General features: G+C 43.0%; 1 protein-coding gene across 1 annotated transcript in view; it reads left to right on the forward strand.

Annotated features, from left to right (window-relative positions):
• Positions 1–26,714, forward strand: part of LOC306978287 (uncharacterized protein) — a gene marked incomplete at both ends in the record, with an annotated part of 236,313 nt that overhangs the window by 207,014 nt on the left and 2,585 nt on the right. The window lies entirely within an intron of this gene.

The following is a 26,714-nucleotide window of genomic DNA, read 5'->3' on the forward strand; positions in this document are numbered from 1 at the left end:
TAATGATCGTTATTAATCAGTATTTATAATCTTAGAAAAAAATGACAATGCTTTCAAAGCTGCTTTATAATAAAAATACCAAAGTAAAATTTGATTTGAAGCTCTTGTTTGGCCAGGTGTTGGACAACATTCAGCTGTACTTTTGTTCGGAGACATATGGCCAGGACTGGATCTTACAAATTTGTCTGCGCCTCTGACATTACGCAGTGCTGGATCTATAAGTAACCACAGCCTCGGTCACTGCAGGAGAAACTTAAACAAAGACACGCAGATGTGTTTTGGAGGATGTAACTGTACCTGTGCGGAGCGTCTACAGCTGCAGTTTAGCGGAGAGTGGCGATGACACACATCGCCCTGTTTGGATGCGCACACACACACACACACACACACGCCCACCCGCCCTACTCGCAATTGCGTTTTATGTTATAGATATGCGGCCCGCTGGTAAATTGCATTAAACACGTTAGAACTACATTTCCCATGAAGAAGAAGAAGATCTTTATTTATATAGCGCCTTTCACAGACATATAGTCACAAAGCGCTTTACATGAGACAGTTGTACATTCACTCCATACTCGGTGGTGGAAAGCTACGTTTGTAGCTTCAGTTTCCCCTGGAGGAGACTGACAGAGGCGCTTTCGCGACTACACACGTCTGCGCCAACGGACCCTCTGACCACCACCATTCACTCACACACATCATTCATACTGGCCTATTGTGCACTGCGCGGTAGCGCCAACGCTGCTGCGGACGCGAGAACGTCAACATCAGACGGGGAAGGAGATGCGGCGCTTCTGCAGACGACTTACAGTATCAACTTTTTTCAACAGAGAAACAGACTAAAAGACTGGAGTGGACTGAGAGAGAGGAGCTTCTGAAACAGGTGGAGACTGTCAGAATGCGAGGGAGTTACAGCAGCAGCAGGACAACAAGCACCTTTACATATTTACCTCTATGACATTGCAAAGCAAACTCATTGTATTAGTGTTTAAAAGTGTCACAACAGTAAAGTGACGAGCCTTTTCTCTCAGAGCTACATTATCATGTCAATGAAGTTAATCTTTATTAAGGACACATGTGCGAACACATGATCCATAGATAAATTAACAATAGAGAATATACAAATGTATAAGAATACTGCAAATAATTACAGCAACATTGACAGTTAAAATATAAACCCCATCAGTTCTAACTGTCGGTCACAAAAAGGCCTGAGGTCAGAGGTCAGTGACTCCACATTATTTCCATGAGCTGAATCTGAGCTGATCTCAGACACACCAGAGTCTGGACTAGTCTCCAAGTCGACACATTCATTGATGTATTTATTATATGACGGGTCATTGAAAATGAACACAGAACAAAACAAGTTTGAAGCTGATGCTTTTGCTGGTGCTCATGATCAGCTCCAGTCCCGGGTCGGGCTTTTCTACACTAAATTAAAAGGAGATTTGTTGTACATTTTGCATTTCTTTAATCGGCTCACAGACAGAAACTGGACCTGACTCCTGAAAGATCACTGATGCCCTGAACCAAAATGGACCAATGGACCAATTGTCCAAGTCTGTAATTTCAAATTTAGAAGCTCAGCAAATGTTTGGCTAATTGGAAACCTCTAGAAGCTTAAACATGTGCAGATAGGTCATGTACAGTCTATTTTAAGTTATATTATAGCAACAATAAAAAGTTGCTAAAATATAATTGACTTAATATGAAAGGCTTCGTCTGTTGCCCCCGGCCAACACTGGGTTTGCATTTTTGGCCCCCAGTCCAAATGAGTTTGAGACCCCTGCTCTATATACATCGTCTGACCCCCCAAAAATAAAGAGCCACCACTTTGACTAAACTGACTCCAACCCCACTAAGGATCTATGGAATGTGCTGGAGATGGCTTTGCGCAGAGGTCACACTCTCCCATCATCAGTGCAATAGATAACACGACACTGGTTGTTTTGACAAGCTTACTGAAACAATGCCACAGCATGTGTTAATCAAAGCTTTTTTTTATGACGACCTCAGTAAACAAGATTACTCAAGTGCGTGAAGCTAAATACTGCTGTGCATGTTTCTGAAAGAGTGAGAACATAAACGCAAAAGCTCAAGAAAGTTCGCCTAATGTGTCCACTTTAAACAGCAAGCCTTCCATCCCAGGCGTTTGTTTCACATTGGGCTGCACCACGCTGAGCCGCACGGAGCAGCGACAGGAGGCTCTTCACACGTCCATGCTATGTTCACTGGACTGGAGCCATTTGGCGGCGAACAGCGCTCCTTAGAAAGATGCCTTTGTCATTGGACCGGCGTTGGGAGATGTAAGCTGTGAAAACAGCAAAAGAGAGAGAAAGGCACATTAGGGCAGAAGTCTGTTTCTGTCAGTGATGGGATTTATCACTCCAACGGGAACCCAGTCTTTATGATCCATCCATTCTCTTGATTTTACAAGAGCTTTGAAAAGAAGCATTCTCTTGCTTTGAAGTTCATGATGAAAGAGGCCATTTCATTAGCCCTGTTCAAATATAAAGCTATATGAGGCATTCTGATTATAGTGCTATTATGGGATTCTAGTGCTGATACAACAGGTAGAGAACCCCTGCTGTACATGACTAAAGCCGTCACTCCCTTTACTGACATGCTAGTGCGGGACAGTACATGAATATACTTGCACTGTGGTGCTTCGCTCATGTAGCTCTATAAGTAGAGCGCTTGGTTCAGGATTGAGAGTTCGTGCGATCGATTCTAACCCCATCCTTATTTATTTGTTTTTTCCTGACTGGGCACCCACAGGGAAAAACACAAATCGACGCCTATGATTAAATGCTCAGTGTTATTTTCACAAATGTCTGAGTTTCAAACTAAAGGGAGGACAAAACTAATTTTGTTCCACTTCTGGGAAAAAAAAAAGAAAGCGGTCTTTTCGAGTGAAGCATAAAGAATGACCTTATCCAACCACGAAGGGATTCGAACCCTCAATCTTCTGATCCGAAGTCAGACGCCTTATCCTTTAGGCCACGTGGTCACACACATGCAGAGTGTTAGCTTCTTACTGACAGCGGCGCAGCTGAATCCATTTTTCAGGTTCTGTTGTGTTTTTCTTGTGATGTGATGACACATGTATGTGTAACAAAAGGCTCCGTGGTTTCATGAAACCGCCTGTCTCAAAACCCGAGATCCTGGGTTTGCGCTTTGAATTGCCATGTATATGAACTGTGCTCTACAAATGAACCTGCCTCTTTCTCAGTCGATGAAGGTGCATTACGGAACTTTTAATGTTAAAAAGTTGGTAATGTGTAGGTATTTGACTTTTCAGTGACCCAGCAGCTGTATGGGTGGTTAAAGGAACAGGCCACCGTTTTTACATACTGACATGTTCTTACCTGAGCTTAGACGAGTTCATGTGTACCTGTCTGGTCTTCACCCGTGTCTTCAATCACATAAACACAGCACAGACGGCGTTAGCATTTAGCCTCTCCCTCTCCACTATAGCTCCAAACGAGGTGAAGATAGAAGCTACCAAGCCCGTCCATGTTTTCCCTATTTTAAATGTCTTTATTTTGGACAATATGTTGTTGTTGGACACTATGCAGTAGGTGACAGCATGTGCTTTTGTTTGGCCTGCACTCCATCAATAACTTTAAAGAAGAAGAAGAAGAAGAAGAAGAGCAGCTGTTGGTGATGTCACTTCCCCTTCCCTTGGGTAAGGACGGTCGAAGCTCTAGTTCACTAACTGGATAGAGATCTAACTGTCGACCCCATGAATGGTTAAGTTGCTAGATTAGTTGCTAGTGTTAGTGCTAAGAGGCTATAATTTGATGGTTTCGGACGCCGAGCTAACCACCCATACAGCCACGGGGTCACTGGAAGGTCAAATATGCATTCATGTTAACTCTTTTTCTTGCATAAAAAGTTGTATAATTCACCTTTAAGTGTGAAGCTTGTGTGATTTTGCACCTCAGTAGCACAACCTCATTCAACCACAAAGGGATTCCAACGCTCAATCTCCTGATCCGACGTCGACGCCTTATCCTTTAGGCCACGTGGTCACTTACAGAATGTGACATCGGGATGGTTCATTCACTTGTTCAGATTCTGCCGTCCCGTTTCTTTCGATGTCATGAAACATTATGTGTGACGTCAGTCTCTGTGGTGTGGCCGGACACAGCGCCTGTCTCATAAACCGCAGATCCGGGGTTCATTTCGCACTGGCATAGATGACGACGTCAGTAAATGTCGTTTTCTTGTCCTGAGATCCCGTGGTAGTTGTCATCACGACCCCGCTCTCCTTTCTTTCCGTCCGTCCTTTTATGAACGTGATCATAAAGCGGCAGAACCTTACATTTACCAGACAGGACGAATTGTGCGGAGGAAAAAGGAAAACATTGCCGACGATTTCAAAGTTGACGACCCCATTTGGCTGCGCCCGCGGCTGATTGGCGGTCCACGTCGGGGAACGGCGTGTTCTGACAGTCGAGATAAGCTCATCCTGGCGTCACTTGAATGCCACCGTTCAGCGTCTTTTTACTCCGTCCAAAATGAGCGTTTTTTTATTACTCATTTCTTTACACGGCCAAGTCACGGATACAAGACCTGCTGAAGAAAAGGAAAAAAAAGAAGACGCGGCAATTAGCTGTAAACATCATAGAGCGAGTGGAACATTACATTCTAATTAGTGCGTTCCCACGAGAGGAGAGAGAGCGACATCTCAGGCAACGACAGAGTATTTATTTAGACATAAAATAAATGAGCTTCTATTTCCGCCGAGGTTCGAGAGCCAAATTACGGCGTTTCCGTGATATGCGCTGTACGCTTGTGATGAGTTCATTTAGGCAGAGTATAATTAGCAAGATAGTTTTTTTCTTTTTTTTTTTTTTTCCTACAAATGTGTTGTATGTTTGTGCTGGAGTTTTCAATGGTAGACGGAACTTCATTGTTGTGTTGAGGACATTTCTAATAGTGAGAGTTTTAGCTTTTGTTACTAGCTGCCTTTCCATGAAGCAGCGGGCTCTATCGCTTTCAAAATAATCCATTTAATCCAGCCGAGACCACTATGGGAGTGGCCCACGGGTGGCGCTGTGGAACCACACAGGACACTTGTCTACTTAAAGGGATATTTCAGGAATTTTGACATAGGGCCTCATTTCCTCATTATCCAGAGTGTTGCTGATTTCTGGATATATTTGTTTTGTAATTCATGCAGTTCTTATATTTGAAGAGTTTCGTGGCGCTAGGCTAATGCAAGGCTAGTGCATTTTTACGATGTCAGCTAGCCTGCATTAAATCAGTGTGACCCGCTCCACAGAGCACCTGAGGAAAATCACTTATAACACCAGACTAACCATATACATGTCTGTGTCCATAGAATCATTGTATCCATTTTGCATTTAAAAGAACTTATATTTGAGCAGCATCAGCTTCGTGGTTGTATAAGCTACGCAGCGGTGGAGTGATCTGCTAGAAAATAGTCCCTCAAAATGTGATCATTCATGTGATGCAGGTCAGTTATATTCCAAAAATGATTCTATGGACACAGACATGTGTCATTTAATGCAGGCTAGCTGATACCATAGAAATACGCTAGCCTTGCACTAGCCTAGTGCTATGAAACTCTTCAAACAAAAGAACTGCATGAATTACAAAAAAATATATATATCTCCAGAAATCAGCAACACTCTGGATAACTAGGAAATGAGGCCCTATGTCAAAAATCCTGAAACATCCCTTTAATACATAGACCATTTGTGGGCTAAATTCTTATTTGTTGCAGATACAGTCCCCATACTGTATCACTGTGAAAGGCAAATGTGTATTATGTGGACTGTGGGGTAGGAACTCAGGAGCTGCGTCTGCCTATTTTAGTCTCTCTAATTGTGTATTGTTTAATGATCACATTTGTACATTAGAAAATATAAACTGCTCAGATAAACTAAACTCGTTCAAGCTGAAACTATATCCTGTATATTGCCATCTTTTAACATTACAGTGGACATACAGTCCCAATAAAGGCTTTAGTTGAAAAATTCACATTTTGCATGTTTGGATCTTATCAAGGAAGTAGAACTTCAATATATATATATATATATATATATATATATATATATATATATATATATATATATATATATATATATATATATATATATATATATATATATATATATATATAGTGAATCTGTTATTGAAAACAACAAATAAACTGAAATAGTCTGTTTTCCAGCTGATCAAAAGTTTAGGACAACATGTACAAAAGTGGATTCCCTCTCATGGTTAGCGCTTGTGTTGGTCCAAGGTTGGATCTTCCCCTGGATGAGGCCTTTCTGTTTGGAGTTTGCATGTTCTCCCGTGTCTGTGCAGGTTTCCCCGACCACTAAAAACATGATGATAACAACTAATGCAAAAAAACCTTGTCGTTGTTGAGCTGTCATTTTGAATTTCTAGAAAGATCCTGATGGTTATGGAAGAAAAATGCCAAGTGAAAAACCCTCCATCCACATGAGGCCGTGACTGGGGCCGACTGCAGCTCGACAACCACGTTCAAAACTACACGGTTTCTTTGCCTTTGCAATCAGGACGTAATGACGTGAGTGTGGATACCTGAGTCCACATTTTTACACAGATTTGGACTTCTGTCACCTCTTTAGATCGGAAATGCTTCCAAGTACCCCCTGTGGAGTGCTTGAGTACCCCCTGGGGCCCCTGTGCGTCAGGTTGGGAAACAATGACTTAGACGTCATTCGACTCATTGAGTTATTTTCTTCCTTTAACTGGCCGTGCGTCACAAGTCTGAAGTGTGCTCAGTCAAATAACATCATTGCAAATCTGAAGGCTGTACTTTTTACAGTGAGCCCACAACACATGTGAAAAGCTTCAGCTTTTTAAAAGATCCTGAAAAGCAGGTGTTCCCATTGAGACAGCAGGTACACTCTCCATTATTATTCTCATTACAGTCTATTACTGTCATTTCCCACACCTGAACATTGCAGCTTTTGGATTGCTCAGTGCATCCGTATTAGGGCCGTACTGCACACAATGATTTATTCAAATATGTTTATGAAGTCAGAGAAGGTTCGTAAACTAAACAGGAAAACATTATAACCCACAAGTTAAGATGGCAAATAGTAAATATTGCAAGACAAAAACAGAGCGACACATTTGAAAGATTCAAAGCTGTTAAATTAATTCAATAAAGCTTAATGTATCAGCAGCAATCTCACATTATTTCCTATCGTAAATAATAGGCATTATATTACACTTTTGCCACAATCCGATATGTATCCCGATACTCAGGGCCGATCCGATATGTATCCCGATACTTGGGGCCGATCCGATATGTATCCCGATACTCAGGGCCGATTCGATATGTATCCCGATACTCAGGAGCCGATACGTATGACGATACTCAGGGGCCGATCCGATATGTATCCCGATACTCAGGGCCAATCCAATATGTATCCCGATACTCAGGGCCGATTCGATATGTATCCCGATACTCAGGAGCCGATACGTATGACGATACTCAGGGGCCGATCCGATATGTATCCCGATACTCAGGGCCAATCCAATATGTATCCCGATACTCAGGGCCGATTCGATATGTATCCCGATACTCAGGGACCAATACGTATGACGATACTCAGGGGCCGATCCGATATGTATCCTGATACTCAGGGCCAATCCAATATGTATCCCGATACTCAGGGCCGATCCGATATGTATCCCGATACTCAGGGGCCGATACGTATGACGATACTCAGGGGCCGATCCGATATGTATCCCGATACTCAGGGCCGATCCGATATGTATCCCGATACTCAGGGCCAATCCAATATGTATCCCGATACTCAGAAACCGATACGCATCCCGATACTCAGAGGCCGATCCGATATGTAGTTTACTTTAAATGTGTAAAAAGAACACAATCATGTGTCCAAAGTTTTGGAACCAAATGCCATTTGACCTTGTGTTCAGATTGAAAAGTGCATTAACACAAAATGTAACAAAGTGCAGGATAAAAATGCCTCCAAACACAAGTATTGAAAGTGTTGAGATACGACATTTTGTCCCAGCCCTAGTGTATATCTCACTTATACAGATCTCAAGGCCTAAAATAAATGCATGTAATGAGAGATGAATTAATGAAGGATTAAAACAGCTCATGATGGATGACCCTGAGAGAAACGATCCCTGGTGAAACCACTGGCTCATTGAGTACAGTGTGCAGTAGGGCAGTGGGGCTGAACAATGTTGAAGTAACTTGTGACTGCGAAAACCATATTATTCCGATATTTCACTAAACCATGTCAACATATGTTCCATTCTAATTAAACAAAAATGGTAAGTAACTAGTTTTCCAACAAATTGTGTCAAAAGAAGAAGATAGCAACCACTAAATGAGGAAATATTTATCTAAAACTATTATGCAGCAACTTGTTAGAAAAATATCTTTATTTTGTGAGCTTTATGGGCAAGGTCTTCTAACACTTCCAAACATTATTAGCCTCATCTGGCTTTCTAAAGAGCGCGCTTTCGTGGCGATTGGTCCTGACTATTCCATCCCCAAATGTTTGCGTCGGAAAGTGACACTATCCCCCAGCGGGACAGCTGACGGGGAGGTTAGCGCGCGGCGGTTGTGCTGTGACAGTAATGAAACGCGCTTATGAGGGCGTCAAAGTGAAACGCCGCTATTATTCCTGTAAACCTCCACTCGCCGCCTCTTGATTCCTCATAAAAATGCAAATGGGACAGAGATACACCTTTCAGCTCCCGAAAACGTGGAATGAGGCAGAATCGTGTAAAAATAAACACCGGCTGAAGAGCGCATTAATAGATAAATAAATAAAAACACGCCCGAATGATGTCTGTGTGAAACATTCCGAAGTGGCTAAAATTGAGTTTGCTTCTTTTCCGCGGCGCCAGTTTTGATTTAAACTCCGGCAGCTGTGAACACATTTAATATTTTCACTCAATACAATAAATAAACAGTCCACAAACGAAGCATTTTCCTATTTAGTGCTACATTGTGTGTTTCCAAAAGCTATTGACTGACTTTTCTCAATGTATGTATAGTTAGAGGAGATTAGCACTTTCCACCGAGATGAAACTTTACCGGATTTGAATACATTTGTCGGACCATGTTAGGGATTCTGATGAGCCAGGCTGCAACGAAGAAAGGACAAACAAACAAAGGAGCAATTTTCTTTATTCAAAAGTTTGAATTTGCATCTTAATGAAGGATGTCCGTGTCATGTGGGAAACACGAATGAATGAAATGATGTTTTAATCACGTGTTGCATATTTTTTTCATGAATAAACTACTCGAACATAAGTTACAGTGAAAAGTTGCTAACACTCGCTGCTGACCTTTAGCTTGACCTGTTGAAGGATCGATAGCTTCCCCTCTCTGGCAAAAAAGCGATAATCCAGGCCGTTTTCTTCATTCATGTCAAATGTTGCATAAAACATATCTGACTAATATTTGTCCATGAATATTCCACTGTCTCTTGAGTTTGGTCGGTCTTCATCGCAGTGTAGCAAACTTACATTCGATGGAGTTCATTTTGCTGGGGTTCTGGAGATCAGCCACTTTGGTGACTTAAGCCGAAATGTTTCCATGACAACACATGGAGAGAAGAAAGTATGAATTGCCAACAGAATCAGTGCAATATATAGTCTACTGTATAAGCCAAGTCGTAATCTCAATTGGCGCAATGAATTATGGGATCGCTCAGAGGTCAGTGGGGATAGGTCTGTGCTGACAGCGCAGAAGCATAAACGAGGACGAGAGAGTGCAGATACATGCAGTTTAAATCATTTGTATGATATTCAAAACTTACTAAACTGAGTGAGAGGCTCGGGTGGAGGAGACAGAGATGAGTCGCTGTTTTAGATGATGGACATTTGCTGATTGGAAGTTATTTGTGTGGAAATGCGGCTATCGCTAACGGCTACAAAGAGGACGTGTCAGACACAAGACGGAGAAGCTCTGGCAGATCCTTGAAACCTCCTTCAGTGGAGCAGGTGGTGCAGATCGACGGAGTTACTGCTGCACATACGATGACATGGGTGAAAAAAGCATCATGTCCACGACAGACTTTACCGTGGGGCTGGAAGTGCAGGGACTCGTAACTGCAGTCCCACACTGGGGCCTGACCATCGCACTATGACACGCTTGTTTTTTTATCATATTTGTTTTTTTGATCGAGCCTACTTTATGTATGCCTTTTAAGGTTTAAAGTTTTTATAGTTTATTATTTACGTTTTATGTTTCATGTTCCTACTTTGTAAACCAGTTCAATGTCAATAAAACCAATTCTGATTCTGTCGGATTATTAACCAGGAAAAGCTTTGAGTTTCTGCACATCTGGATGAGAGGGAAACGTTTCACTTCAGTGCCATGTTTTGCTGGTATGTTTCCTGTTTCCTATACATGACTTTATTCAACTTCTAAGCATTTAGCCTTTCATACACAATCTTCGTGATCCCTCCTCCCCCAATACAATGCTGAGAGAAAACATGTTCATGTCGGCCAAATCATTGTGTAGTATAAAAGTAAAAATGACTTACTTTCTGCTTTTCTAGTACAGTTTATATGTGTGTGTCATTTTCAGGAAAGAATGATTCCTCCACACCCAAAAAGTCGACATTTCATTTAGCTTGTGCCACCTGCTATTGGAAATTAAAACGAATAGATTTGACCAAAATGTTGGTGGAAGCACAGATACTCACCCTCGATATAGTTTTGACGATCTGTTAATGTACCACAGTTTGCATGCCTGTAAAACAATCTTTATTCATGCATATTCTACAGTGGGACTACTGGGAGACAGCACATTTATCCCGACCTTTGACCGGAAGTGCTGCGCATGTGCACTACGAGATTACGACTTCGCTTACAGTGAGTGAGGGGTTAGGGACGAGGGTGGACATTCGGACACAGCCCAGGTTATTCCAGCAATGGATGTCTGCTTCCCTGATGGCACGGGCATATTCCAAAATGGCAATGGGCTCACATTGTGAAGGTTCTTGGAGCATGAGGCATTAGGCACATGTAGATCACCACAGAGTCCAGATCAGAACAGGCCACCGTTTCTCCATACTGAGATCTGTTCTTACCTGAGCTTAGACAAGTTGATGTGTACCTGTCTGGTCTTTACGCGTGTGCTCAGTCGCGCAAATAGACCAAAGATGTTGTTAGCCTTTAGCCACAGTAATATCTTCACTCCTAAAGAATTCTATAGAAAGATATCACTGCACGGACGTCGAAGTGCTCCTAAGGTGTTATTACGCCTTACAATATAGCACCCTTTTTATCCTTAGAACAGGGGTGTCGAAGTCGTTTTGGGTGGTGGGCCGAAATTCAGCCCCCCTGGCGGGTCGCGGGTCGAATATATTGTAAAGGACTGTGGCCTCAGAAATAACAGCTTACACTTGCGCTTTATCAGCCTGTGTCACATGTTTCTCAAAATACTACAAATAGTCATTATTCATTCATTCCACACTCGATGGCAGTAAGTTACTATTGTAGCCACAGCTGCCCTAGGGAATACTGACAGAAGCGAGGCAACCAGTCTGCGCCATCGGCCCCTCTGACCACCACCACTCACTCACTCACTCACGCACTACATTCGCTTGGCTTCCTGGTGTTCCCAAACGGTCTCCCATCCAAGTCCTGCCAGGCCCTTCCTGCTTAGCTTCCGAGGTCTGACGGGATTGGACAGAGCAGAGGCGGGACGGCCTGATGTTGGATCACTATACTTGGATCATGCAACTACTCACATAACCGCATTGAAATGGGGAAAACGTGGACGAGTTTGGTCACTTCTAACTTCACTGGTTATGCTGGGAGAGGCTAAATGCCAACAACATCTTTGATCTTTTTGTGTGACTGAGCCCACACACAAAGACCAGACAGGTACGTATCAACTCGTCTAAGCTCTGGTAAGAACATGTCTCAGTATGGCCTGTTCCTTTAACCCCAGTGAGACTCTTTGGGGATGTTCTGGATGTTCCTTTTGAACGCCCCCTTGCACTCAACGACACAAACGATTCCTCTTCTCATTCCAGAACCATGAATCCCATCACTACACACAGCTGAACACCGAGCGGCAGGCATACGCCCATCCCGTTACGTAGCTGTTCGCGCCCTGTCAGCTCGCCCGCCTCCCCCCGCCGTAAACTTGCCCATCTGACAAGTGCCAGGAGCGCTGACAGGTTCCAGAGAGACTGAGAGGAGACGGGCTCGGCGTTCCTGTCTCGCTGCCATTGGAGTGCGCCGGCTCTCACCGCCGCACCCTTTGCCGTTTGGTTTCCTTTCGGTATTCTATCACCCGACAACTGTGATACGGAGCCACTCATCACGGTGACAGCCACAAGTGTCTGACAAGATGGAACGAATTCTGCAACAAAAGCGGGATATGAATGCTTTCTGAAGAGCTTTTTTTTTCTCTCTCCCCCCACCTCAGTTTGTTTCCTCGATGCAACTGTAGATAGGGTTTGGGTTCACACAAAAAGTGTTCCCACACCCTCATATTAATCAATCTGTATGTCTAAGGTTCTACAACTGCAAACAAACGTGTATTGGTTGCCTTCAGCTGCCAATATAAGGACACAAGCATCATTTGAAAGCTAGGAACCTTCAGCAATGTGTCTCTTGGCCCTAAATACTAGAGGCTGCACGAGCACCAAGGAGGACTTGATTGGGGACAGGAGCAGGAACTGTGGAAGTAGGAGAGAGTCCCTTTAAGTTCATTGCCAAACTGGTTTTAGCCACAGGATCGTGCAGCCCAACATGTGTGGATTACTCATGTCTGTTTGACAATTGTTTGGAAAACCAAAGGCAAAAACGACATTATGAATGAAAAGAGCTTCACTGTCGCACACTTACACATCCAGCAGCTTTAAGCATGACTGAAGCCGATTCAAAGGCGTACCTTTGTGTATCAATATTGGGGTTTGGAATATGTTGCAGTCTTTATCTCACTCCATTAAAATAACAAATCTGTGTGTTTTGAGGGTCTAACAAAAGATGAAACGTTTCCTGGCCCAGTGACAGCATTAATCAGCTCTACTCAGAGAGCTTTAATTACTCATGTTTGTTCGTGACGTGCCAAACCAGTGATTTTAGATTTCGATGCTGTACCAAACAAAACTCAGGCTAGTGGCGTGAGTTTGGCAAACATCCCATTAAATAACGGACTTTTAAAGGAAAAGGTTTGTCCATACTGAGATATGTTCTTACTTTAGCTTAGACGAGCTGATGTGTAACTGTCTGGGGCCGTATGATAATACCTTTTCACACTTTTAGTAGGATCATTTTAAAGTATAGCTCACTATTCATGTAACATTCATTATATTGTTTTTTTGTATCTGATCTATCTGATGTTTTCTTTTATCTGAAATATTATTTACAGTGAGTCTTTATAAGATTAGATTCTATGATAAAGTTTATCGACTTGAGGGTCTTTTTCCCACAATCACCAAAAGTACATTTTTTAATCTAGCTTTTAGGATCAACCAATCACAGCTTTGGAAATGATGACTCAGACCGAGCAACGGGGTCAACCACACCTGCTCACTAAGACAGGGGTTTGTCCAAGACTCCTTGCGAGGAATCTTTAGGTTAAGTTAGGAGCTCTCTGAGGATTCTCAGAATCTTTAGGAATACGGCCCCAGGTCTTTGTTGTGTGTGCGCTCAGTCACGCTAATGGTGTTAGCATTTAGCCTCTCCCAGCAGAAGTATAGCTCCAAACTGGGGTGAAGTTAGAAGCTACAAAGCTGTTCCACGTTTCCACAATTTTCTAAGCGGAATAATAATAAGAAGAAGATCTTTATTTATACAGCGCCTTTCACAGACATGGTCACAAAGCGCTTTACATTCACTCCATACTGGAAGTGAAGCTATACATTCACTCACACACAACATTCATCCTGGCCTATTGTGCTTGTTTTTAGTGGTAGGGGAAACCGGAGTACCCGGAGGAAACCTACGCAGACACGGGGAGAACATGCAAACTCCACACAGAAAGGCCCCGTCCTGGTGGGAATCGAACCCGGACCTTCTAGCTGTGAAGCGAGAGCGCTAACCGCTGCGCTACCGTGCCGCCCAGAATAACACGTTTGGAGCACGTCGACATCCACGCAGTAAAGTCGAAGTGCTTCTAAGATATTTTTGTGTAACGTTTTATGTAACTGGATTTAAAAATGGAAACGTGGAACACCTTGGTAGCTTCTATCTTCACCCAGTTTGGAGCTTTACCTGCTGGGAGAGGCTAAATGCTAACACCATTTGTGTGACTGAGCGCACGCACAAAAACTAAGTGCAACTGCAGGTGTCATAGCAAGTTGCGATTTTTTGGAGAGTAAATACTACGCTGACAGAAAAGACAAAGGGATAGAGGGATATTGTACAGCCAGTTACACAATGGGGATCATTGTTTTCACTCAGACTTGGGCCATTTGAAAACAGGCGTCCCACCCTGGCCCCAGCGACAGAGAATGTGGATGCGTTTACTTCCTGAGTAAGCCGCTCGCTCACTCGTCCTCCTCCGGTCAGCATCTATGTGGCAGGAAGGGCATCAGGCAGAACAATCTGTCAAATCACTTTGTTCCTGGCTCACTGTGGCACATAGCAACAGGAAAAGGAGCTTTCATTAGTATTACAAATAAAGCACGGCGTAATGAGTTGATTTGAACAATGCCGGGATATGAAAATAAAACTTTGATTGTAACTCATAGGGTTTATTGTTTTGCGCGTAAACTTTAATAGAGATGCAGCTGTGCCTTTGAAGAGACGGTAACTGGCGCATATGGTGTTTATTTTGTTATCAGTCAAACGCAAAAGTAACTGTTTGAAAAGGCAACTCGATGAAATAGCGTGACAGTTGTGTCAACAAACATGCACCGACAATGCCATCTGGCTCTAACTCAAACAGTCTCCGAGGTGCTTTATCAAGAACAGCGGTAAACAGCGCGACATTTAGATTGAGCGGTTTGTCATTGAAGACACAGCAGAGTGTGTCCTCTGCACTTGACCCATCCTTTAAACCAGCGCTGCCCAAGCAGGGGTGCGGCCACCCCCCGGGGGCACAGAAGCACTTAAAAGAGCACTTGGCACTTATAAATGAACTGATTTTTTGCAGTCATTTTAGCTTTTATGTGACACTCATATTTTTCTTATTAATAAAGAGGAGTTTGTCAGTAATTGGCAGCATCCTCAAAGTGTGGGGTAAGTATAAATGAAAGGGGTACCTGGGACTAAAAAGGTTGAGAATCATTGCTTTAAAGAATTAATGTGGGCCACATGCTTTCCAATCTTGATCATACCCAGCAGCATTCAATGATAGGTCACATGCCTTTGACCCATCCCTCCCTTCAAAAGAAAAAAAGAAAATGTCCAAAATGCTAAATGCTATTATGGTAAATTTGCATGCACAAATGTGGTCAATTCACAAATTGTATTGCATTTTAAAGCGGTACTAAGCAACTTGTTTACCTTAATAAATCCTTCCCGTGGTCCCTCTGGGGGGTAATGCAAGTGTTGATGGGATGATTGGGGGGTCTTTCATCTCCCCCTGGTGTCGCTGTCCAGAAAAGCACAATTGCAATTTGACCACCACCAATACACACTAATGGAATCACGAAGAAGAAGCTAACAGGCTAACGGGCTAAGCTAACTGCAGGCTAGTGCGACTTAAACAGTATTTACAGCCAAGTATGTGGTTTTAACCCCCACCTGAACCAAGCACATTACCTCCAGTTTGGCTTTACGCAAATCTAAAATGCCGCACTGTAGATGATGAGGGATAAGAACGGCAAATGTTTCACTCACCCTGATCTCAGACATATTTTTAGAAACTAGAAGGTCTTGGCTTTCAAATGAGGTATCACACTGGCATATAGGCTGTAACAATAATGGTTAACCCTAATCCTAAGGTGGCAGTTAACAGGTTATGACAGACATAACATATGGACGTCCTCCCCAGAAAGTACACGATAACTGCTGCTTCAAAGTTACTCTCCTATCATACGGAGAATACCAGAAACCATTTTCTTCCACACAACCAATCCTGTGACAAACAGAGCCTGAAGTCTCCCTGACAGACAGGCAGGCCAGCCAATCACAGAAGGACTGATGGAAGAGACCAAATATATGTCTGCCAAACCTGGAGGATCACATCAACTTCAGTCAATGACAAATATTTTTAATGGAAAATTGACATCCAGAATCTGAGGCTATGCAAGTTGTTTCATAGTAATACAATAGAAGTGGGAAGGTCTAGAATATCATTATAATACTGCATCTGCTGCTGCTGCTGTGGTGTTTGAAGGGGCTTGAAATGCTGGTCCCGTCCGGTCCCTCTCCTGTGTATACACATGACTCAACATTGACGCATTTCGGAAGTGAGCAATGGGAGGAGGACAGTGATTCGATTATCCCTATGAACAAGCTGAATGTGGCAAACTTAACACTCCGAATCAGCCCAACCGCTTCAGGAATTCAACCCAGGGCCTTCTTATGAGACAAAAGTACGAAGTAACCGCCATGCCACTTCCCATTGAGTGCATAAATAAAGCAATTCTGAGTTTTCCTCTCCCCTTATTTTGTTGACTTGTATTAAACTCGACATTGTTTTGCCGCCTAATAGCCCAACTTTGTTTGTTTTTTTCCCAGGCTTAATTATATTACCTTGAGCAAGTTCTGAATTTTTCAGTTGGAGTATAATTAATCTGTTATTAGCCTGCTAAGTGGCCATAACTATTTAATGCCCCGTAATCCACGCCAATTTATTTCATGATTAATTGCCTGTTGTAGCCAAAAGTAGTCTGTTGGCCGTTACTTCTGATAAGTTCTTTCTCGGCCTTGATGAAGCTTTGGTCCGAGCACCATAAAGCTGCAGCAAGCCTTCAAATGAAAAAGTCAGTTTGCTTATGGCATTGGCTTGGATAAAGGAATCCCACTGGCCACTGGCTTTGAAACTCGTGCTTAACCAGGCCAATTAGTTTCTGTATCATTTATGTTCGTCAAAGGTAAAAGATGAGAAGCTTTTGACTCTTCAGGACTAGATTTACGTTACAAAAGACTGTGCACCAGATCAATAGCACCAGTCTGCAATCTCTATCAAACTACAACGAGGCAGAACAAAATCCTTCCAATAGCAGATAAAGTACTTTCAGAGTCATCTCACATCTTGGGAAAGACACTTCCAGATTTCGGCAGCATGAATCACAGCCTCACTGTGTTTAGTCCTGACTCTGGGACCAGCAGGAGCGCGCTTCCTGAGGTTCTCAGAGCTGAGACGGTTCATATGGATCTAACATGTCTGAGATGTCCTGAAGAGACTTGTGCACAAGCAGAGCTGTTTCAGGGGGTTTCACACTGGCTCTGGTTTGGTCGCTCTGAAGGGGCTCCCAGCTTGGGGTCTTTGGGTTTTGGGCACTTTGAAGCGGTTACTCTCGCACTCTGGAGGCGTCTGCGCAGACTGACCGAGGGAAGCGCCTCTAAACCCGGCCACTCTCTGAGCGGCTCCAACACCGGTCACTAAGCTGAGGCGTCTGCGCAGACTGACCGAGGGAAGCGCCTCTAAACCCGGCCTCTCTCCCAGGAAGAGCCGCTGCGTGACAGCGCTTCAGACTGACTGAACACACGTGCGTTTAGAACATCCTCATCAAAAGTATTAGCTGCTGAGTTCTTATCACACTTTTATAAAAGTATGTATGTACCTGTACTTCGCCATATTCTTGGAAAATGTAACGAAGCACGAAAAGAAAAGTCTCTCATTTACAGCTTCAACTGCGCTTTGTAACTTTTTTGATCAAAATATTTCACCTTTTTTATGAATTGTGTCTGTCTCAAAAACACTTTGTTATGTTAGTCAATCAAATGTTGTATGTAACATATTTTTCTATATTCATATTTTCTACTGTCGGACAATTTGGCCGATGGAAATTGTTTTTAGCCGACTAACGGAAACCCTGGCTCCAACATGTGTGTAAACCCCATTAAAGTCTGAGACCTGAGCACTGGACTAATATGGCCGTATTTCCTGGTTCTTGTCAGGACTGGAGCTTTTGAATGTACTGCAGTTGAGCAGGCCGTTACAGTATACTCTAAACTACCAGGACGATCGCATGGATCAGTCTGGATGACCTTTGATTTGGTGATGTTTTTAGATAATGGAAAGCTGCTGATGATTTAATGTCTGTGGTTATTTGCGTCATCATTCCGTCACACTCTGTCCACATTCTCTTCCCATACAAATGAATAGTTGCACAATTTCCCTAATGTTTTGTACCCCATCATTAGCATATTGAAAGAGGAGGTTCTTAGACCCGGATGTTTATTTAAATCAAATGAACCTCAGAGGTTTTAACATGTTTAAGCCACACAATGGTATCTAAAGGGTCAGGCTCTGGCATCACGTCAGTGTGGGAATCAACTTTGCAATGTGTGTTGGCTTCATGGCTCAAAAAAAAAAAAAACATTGCACAGGCTGAAGAATTCTTTAAAGTCTTGGCTCTCATTGCTAACTGTACATTGTGAGTGAATGTCGGTCAGTTTATGACTGTGCTGCAGACAGTTAGCTATCTAATTCTGCTGCTTTGTTCAATTAATGTATAGTTCAAACAACGTCGAGTCATTTTCCTCAGCTTGTGATAATAAGTTTGCTCTGAAATGTCACCACAAGCTCTTCCCCAGTCAGCGCTGCTAATTGGGAGGTTAATATTGCTGACTGTGTGGTTGATAATGTACTTGCAATAGGAGAAAAGCTAATTGATGAACAGGCCCGGGTAATGGAAAATGGAAGACTTGAACTTCTAATGATCTTATGACCTCATAACGTGCACGTGCACACAGAGGCTGTGTATGGGCCTGGTTATGGAACTGTGCACGTTTAACAGGGGTCGGCCTTTGCACAGCGAGCCTTCTCATTCAAAGGCAACAAGTCCTCCAAGTCAATACGTAACTCGTGGCTGTTTGCATGAAGTCTGAAATGCTACAGATATGGATGTGTGACAGAACAGCGCCCCCTGCTTTGTGGTCACTGTGTACAATTGCGCTGATAAAAAAGAGACACTTACCGGATGCAGCAGGTAGTATAGCCTCGTGTGTTTTACCTGAGAAAAAAAAGTGACTGCACTGATGTTACACACAATGCCCAACAGGTGGCAAAAGATTAACATGCTGACTCATTATCAACTTTATTATGATATAAATGGGATATAAATATACATTGATAATTTAAAAAATATATAAAACAAATGATATGTTTCCATCACAACTTAAACATGTAGCCCATTTTACTTTTAGTTTATACTAAATAAACTTAAAGGGACTAGATGCAAGTTGGCCATGTTACACTCACTACTGCCACCTCAGGTCAAACGTGTAACTGCACCTTCTATATTAAGCTCATGCATGACGGCGCTTCAGACAGTGCAGGATTTCAGAGGCAGTTGTGGTGAACAGGTCTGAGCTCATTCTACACATTAGGACATGGAGGAACATGTAGGGGGAGGAAAATACTTCATTTTAACATGTTTAAACTCTGTATAGTCCCTTTAAGTTATTTTCAGGTAAAGTATGAAGTGTGCCACGCTTGATCCAAATAGAACAGGATGCTGTCATCTGAAAAATCAGTTTATTTCAGACTTTTGCCGTAAATCGACGCCCTGCCGCATCTAGGAGGGTTTTATCAGGGCAATTTTACAGTGACCACATCCCAGGGGGGGGCGCTGTTCTGTCATACATCCATATCAGTGGTATTTCAGCCTTCATACAAACAACCACAAGTCACGTATTGATTAGGAGGACATTAAAGAATGGAAGGAACTCTGCCGGAGTCTAAAACTATCCTCTGACCTGAAGCATTTCTTCTGCATTGTCTGCACTGGTAACAGTTTTATGAATGTGATTCTTCATGATTGTGTTGAAAAGGGTTCAGTGATTGGATGTCTGTAGTGTTGGCGTGTATTGGGATGGATGGACACATGTTATATTGTACTGACTCGCCCGCTCAGGGACAGCAGATGGAAACTAGCTTAAACTCTAATCTGATGTAAAGCATCTTTAAATAATGTTTCTGCACGTCCCGCATTTTCTCCAGTTCGACAGATCGGAAGCTTCCTGACTTGAGTTTACAGACAATAGGTCAGTATAGCGCCTCATTTGAAAGCTAAGGCCTACAAAACTCATGATTTGACAATAGAGGCTGACATTATAAAGGTATTCTTTTAAAAACGCTGTAAATTAAATCTTGGCAACTTGGCTATTTGGCAACTTTATTTATAATGCACTTTAAAACATCTCAGTTGACCAGAGTGCTACAAACATAACATGACATAAAATACAATACAAATGAATACAATCTGATAAAATGTCCAAATCTCAGGCTGTGTTAAAAGCCAAAGTGAACAAGTGCGTTTTAAGAACAGATTTAAAAACAGGCACAGAAGAAGCCTGTTAAATGTGCAGAGGCAGCTCATTCCACAGCAAAAGCCCGATCCCCTCTGAGTTTTCGTTTGGTGTTTGGGACGCTGAGGAGGAGCTGATCAGTAAGAGCTCAGAGAGGTACAGCGGGCGACACCATGAAGACATTTAAAAACAAACAGAAGCAGTTTCAAATGGATCCAAGTGCACTGGCAGCCAGTGAAGTGAAGATAAAATGGGGGTGATGTGGTCAAAGTTAAAAGACGCGCCGCTGCATTCGGTACGAGCTGCAGTCGAGAGACACAGGACTGACTTACCCCAAAACAAAGCGAGTTACAGTAATCCAGCCGAGTGGTCACAAAGGCGTGGATTACTGACTCAAAGTGCTGTCGTGCCAAAATGTGCTTGACTTTAGCGAGCTGCCTCAAATGAAAGTAACTCGACCTCACAACTGAGCGGATCTGACTCTCCAGTTTAAAACATGAATCCATTTTAAAACACATGGTCATTAGAGTCATTAAAGTGGAAAAAGTTCAGGGTCGTTGACATCATTTAGACAGGTTTGAAGCAAACTTAAAGAGAAACCATCTTTTTCTTAAGCGGTACATACATTTGGCATCATCTGCATAACAGTGAAAGGACATAGCATGTTTCCTGAGGATTGAGCCCAGGGGCAACAGGTACAATGAAAACAGAACAGGGCCTAAAGTAGACCCTTGTGGCACACCGTGACGCAGAGGTGCATGTGTCGACTCGTGATCCGCTAGACGGACACTGAAAGTTCTGTCCTTGAGGAAGGACCTGAACCAGTTTTGCAGACGTGAACATAAATGGTCCACAGTATCAAAGGCCACAGTGAGGTCAAGGAACACAAGGACCACACAGTCACCAGAGTCACACGTTAAAAGAGTATCATTAACATCCCTTAGAAGCGCAGATTCTGTGCTGTGCATTGACTTGAAGCCAGATTGGAAAACCTCAAGTAGATTGTGTTCATTTAGGTATGCAGAGATCTGCCTATATACAATTTTTTCGAAGATCTTTGATAAAAAGGGTAGCTTGGAAATTGGTCTGAAATTGTTGTGTGACAGGCAAAAAAATAAAATAAAAAATAAAGCGTTCTGAATGCTTTATCTGCTCTTCCCAAGGTTATGTCATGGGGGCAACCTTACAAAACAAGTGGGGTTTATTCACTCTTGTTCAGGTGGGGGTTTTACGCCGCAGAGACTGTGGGCCGACTTGAACAGATGCCAAGACACACAATCCGAGCTTAAATAATGCATCTGCAGATTCGCGCCGCTCCCTCCACTCTCCGCTCCCAGAGAATTGCTTCATCTTTTACATATCCCTCTAATGGACTGGTGTCAGGAGGATGTGCCTGCCAGGTGCGGCGGGTTCATTATATTACATGCTGGGTGTGCTATTACAGCAACATTCAGATGACGCTTATAAAAGACGTCGGAGGCACAGATCAGTCCGTTTACACACATGAAGGCAACGTGGAAAAAGCTCTCACGGGAAAAAAGCAGAAATAGAATGAGAAGAGGCTGCGTGTTGTCTGAGTTCAGCGTGTAATAATGTTGTTTTCCTCATTAAAAAAACCTGGAGTAGAAGTTACTAAGGTTGTTTCTTCCCCGACTGCCGACTAGCCTAGCGCACCGTGCTGCGTTTGAAGGATTTTGTTGCTGCATTTTTAAAGTTCATAGACAATTGCTTCATTTAAAATGGTTCCATTGATTTGTTAGCACGCACATAGCTAAAAATAACAGCTTGTTAAGGGCAGGGTACCGTAATTTTTTTTTTGTCAATACCGGTACCTTAATGATACTTGGTTTTTGATCCCGATACCTGAATAATACTTGGTTTTCGATCCCGATACCTGAATAATACTTTCTTGATACCTATACTAAATTATTTGTCATATAAAACCAAACATTCTTCCATCCGTTTTGTCAGCTTTACCAGAGGCAGCAGTCTCAGCAGTCTCAGCAGAGATGCCCGGCCTTCCGTCCCGGGGAGGACTTCATCTTATCCTGTGCATTTTGTTTTCCGTCCCTGGGACTATGCTTGTCTCGAGCCCTGCTTCTAGTTTTAAGCTTTCATAGTTTATTATTTATCTAAGTTATATGTTTGTTTCATATTGCATGATCAACCAAAAAAACAAAGTCGTGCATCTGTTCATAACCATGGCAATAAATACAGTTGTGATTGTGATTCTGAATGTGCACCTGGGGTCAGGTACTGTTGTGGGGGTTGCTGTGTGTGACGGGCATGTTGTGTCTGAGCTCACGGCAAATCAAATCTACCTACAGATACGAATAAAGTCACACTGAACCCTGAACGCACCCCCCCTCCAGCTGTTCTGGGGGGACGCCGAGACGACACCAGGCCAGCCCAGAGACATAGTCCCCTCAGCTTGTCCTGGGTCTTCCACGAGGCCTCCTTCCACAATAGATAGAGCCAGATTTCGTACACAGCCTTAAATGTACGCTTTTGTTTTGTTGATCTGTTACTTACAAAGATTTCTTCCGAAGGGATTTTCAATCTTTTCTGGACCTTTGTTTTTGAATAAGCTATTTAAAATTGGGCGGAAAAATATATTTTGACAAAGCTCAATAAATCAGGCTAGAAAATAGAAATGGAAAAATACTGTTAAGTCCAAGATTGGAACGTTTGGAGTCTGTCGGAGCTACTAAAATACAGCTGTTGTTTTGGAGCAAACAGAGCCTGATGTTGTGTAACGTCTGCGTGACTTCTCCCGTCTCCCACAAAGGATACGATCACGTTTGGATTACACCGTCATCTCATGAATAAAGGAATAAAACTAGCGACATTCTCGATATAATACTTTGATGAGTGTGTACCTGATCCCCACCCATCGGTGCCGAAAAGTCCAGTAAGTCACTGCATTGTCCTGTGAACGCCATCGTCGGCCGAGCTTTCCCTGAATTTCTCTGGCCTTGCCGCGGGTAAATCCGTGACCACGCTGCTCTCGGTCAGCTCGCCCTACATTATTGAATCAGCAACGCCCTGAGAGTTCTTCCCAACACAAAGACTGCGCCGTGATTCTGAATCATTCATCCACAGCTGTTTGAAGCCGTGTTCTTTTGTTGCTTTTGCGGCTCCAAAAGGAGAAAAAAAGGCTTTATATTTGCAGAGTCTGGGCTGTTGGAGCATTGTAAAGCAAGGGTGTTTGGCAAGGGGAAATCCTTTGGTTTCTGTGACATATTTGCTGACATTTATATCTCCCCATAATCTCTAAATTATTAAAACATTTACCTCGTACAACAGGGTCGTAAACCGAGAAATCCTCTGCAACCTGCAGGTGACACATCCTTCATGTTGACATGTAGAAATGAGTTTTATTCAAGCTGAACTTTATTCATGGGAGACACTTCAGTTTGCAGGTTTTGGGCCTGTTTGCACTTGTAACATACAAACTTTCACCTGTAAAAAACAAATAAAAGAAAGATTTTATCGCTATTATTCCCTATTGATTTGTATGGGGATAAAGCGGTTTGAAACGGATCCTGGATTCTACCGCTAACAAGAAAAGACAAGATAAGCCTTTATTGATCTCACAATGGAGTAATTCACTGGTTACATCAGCTCTCAAGAAACACTCGTAGTGTGCAAAATAGACAGGAAATGTGCAAACAAATAGTAAATAGAGGCATCTTTACTTAAAGCTTAAAAAAGCTTAAAGGTCCTATATCATGCAAAATCGACTTTTAGAGCTTTTAGCCATGTTGTTATGCTATTTCCTTATCAAAAACACCCCCAGAGTGGTTTGTGGCTTCATTCACGCAGCTCTCAGTAATCCTCCTGAATCCTGCTCTCTGAGGCTCCGCCCTCTCCTGGTGAACGACTGAGTGTTCAGTTGTGTCGTAACAGCGGAACGGAAGTGCTCGACGTCTGTAATGTAATGTCTTAATTCTATGCTTACGGACGGATTTTAATTTGTAAAACAGCTTTTTCATAATTTCTGTCGTAAGAGAGAAACAAAGAGGGAAAAAATAAAAAATAAAAAAAATAAAAAGGATGTGCCCGAGGTGCTTCCAGGTCAGCTGTTGCCAAAACAAACCCTGAGCGTCTGAACAGATCAGTCATGTTTGCGCTGCAGCTGAAGATGGAGCTCGTTATAACTGGACACACCTGTTCTTTATTCTTACCTAACGATCATGTCACGGAGAAAAAGAAGCGCGTTTGGCTACGAGGACGGGAGTTTATTCAACCTTTCTAAAGTGGCCACTCGTCAGAAGTTGTTTTTTTCTTCGGGATTCAGCGACTTTCACCAAAATATTGTTTTTCTGTGACTGTCACTGTTGGATGTTTGGTGAACCTTCGCCAGAACCAAAGTGGATTAACTTTTATAACCAACGCGAGTCCCACAATGTAAACAGCGATGGAGCAGAGCGGTGAGTCAATCCAAACGCGGGTTAGCTTGTGTGTTAGCATATTAGCATGTGTGTTGCATATTAGCATGTGTGTTAGCCATTTATGAAGCTGTGTTGCAGATGTCAACTCCTTATAACTGCATCGTGAAGTAACTTCACTTATTGTTGTTTATTTATATTACGGTAAAATTGTATGAGCGAAGAGAGGGGGCGGAGTTAACTGAATGGAAGCGTTGTGTCTTCCGGGTTTGAAAAATACCTCCAGAAAACACTTATATTTATCACAAAAATGAGTGCTCTATAATGGTAGAGGTACAATATATCATATAAATGCCTATACTTAACTTTGGAATGGCTAAAATAGCATGATACAGATCCTTTAAAAAAAGCTTAAAAAAGCTTTAAGCGGCAAACAGAAAACACCTGCACTTAGTGTGCCTCCGTCTTCCACTGAAAGAGCTGCTCAGCCCCGTGAAGTGGGTGGGAGGTGTTGTCACGTTGACCAGCTATAGCTTGTTCAGTCTGTTCTTGTCCCACTCTGTGCTGCCCGGGGCCCAGCACACGGCAGCGTAGTGGAGAGCAGAGGCCACCACAGAGTCATACAAGTCCTGACTCTGAAGGACCTCAGTCTCCTCAGAAGGTGGAGGCGACTTTGGCCCTTCTTGTACAGGGCGTTGGTGTTGTGGGACCAGTCCAGTTTATTGTTGAAGTGAACACCCAGGTACTTGAAACTGTCCACCTCCTCAGTGTCCTCCCCCTGGATGTTCAGCGGTGTGTGCGGTAGTGGCTTCCTCGTAAAGTCGATCACACCAGTCCACAAAGTCCATGATAACTGACCTGTACTCCAGGTCGTTCCCCTCAGACACACACGCTATCTGTGTTGTATGTGAAGTCCAAAGTGTAGATGGTGAAGAGGAACGGTGAGAGGACGGTGCCCTGAGGGGCCCCGGTGCTGCAGACGACCACCTCAGACTCACAGCTGCGCAGCCGCACATACTGTGGTCGGTCCGTGAGGTAGTCGATGGTCCAAGCGGTGAGATGTTCATCCACTCCCGTGTCCTCCAGCTTCCCCCGCAGCAGCGCCGGCCTGATGGTGTTAAAGCAGTACAAAAGAACATGACCCTCACAGTGCTCCCACAGCGTCCTCCAAAATGAGCACATTTATTGGAACAGGCTCAAAGAGCGAAAGACATTTCTCTGTTTTCTATGTGGTGGACCTTATAGGGCGAGTCCGCTTGGAGAATCAGGAAGTTAAACAACTGCAGATTTTGAAATGAAGACCAAATAACTGCATAATTCCCTGCCTTTAACCTTTTAACCCCCACATTCAAAATCTTAAAGTTTGTTGACTGGAGAGCTATAGACCAGTGTAAAGTCTCAAACATCATTTATGAAATAACTACTTTGGCAACATAAATGTATTATACACAGTATATCTATTATCATTTGTTTTTTTCATTTTACTCTATCATCTCTGACAGTTTTGTTATGCTGTTTACAATTGCATTCCAAAAAAAAAAAAAAACACGAAACGAAATACGATGCAATTCAAATAGTTCATGTTCACAAAAGCGCATTCAGCAACTGTGGCAGAGTTGTAAAAGATGCCGATGTTGCCGTTCTTGCCGCAGCGGTTTGTAAAATGTCAAAGAGGCGGTTGGCATTGCAAATCCCTGCAGGTTAACAAAAGATTACAGCGGTCATTTCCGATACCTATAATTACCTCGCTGTCAAACAAACCTAACCTTTCCAGCTCAATTTCGTGTTGTGTATTTTGATGTTTCTCCGGCGCCGGCTCGGTTTAGCCTGTAAGACAGATTAGGGCCGAAATAATTCCTCGCTCGACTGGCTTTGCAAATTGGCGGTGTCACCGAGCCGTTTCCGATGGTGCGTCGTCAGCAGGA

Source organism: Gobius niger, assembly GCF_951799975.1.
Source record: "Gobius niger genome assembly, chromosome: 19".
Lineage (NCBI taxonomy): Eukaryota > Metazoa > Chordata > Actinopteri > Gobiiformes > Gobiidae > Gobius > Gobius niger.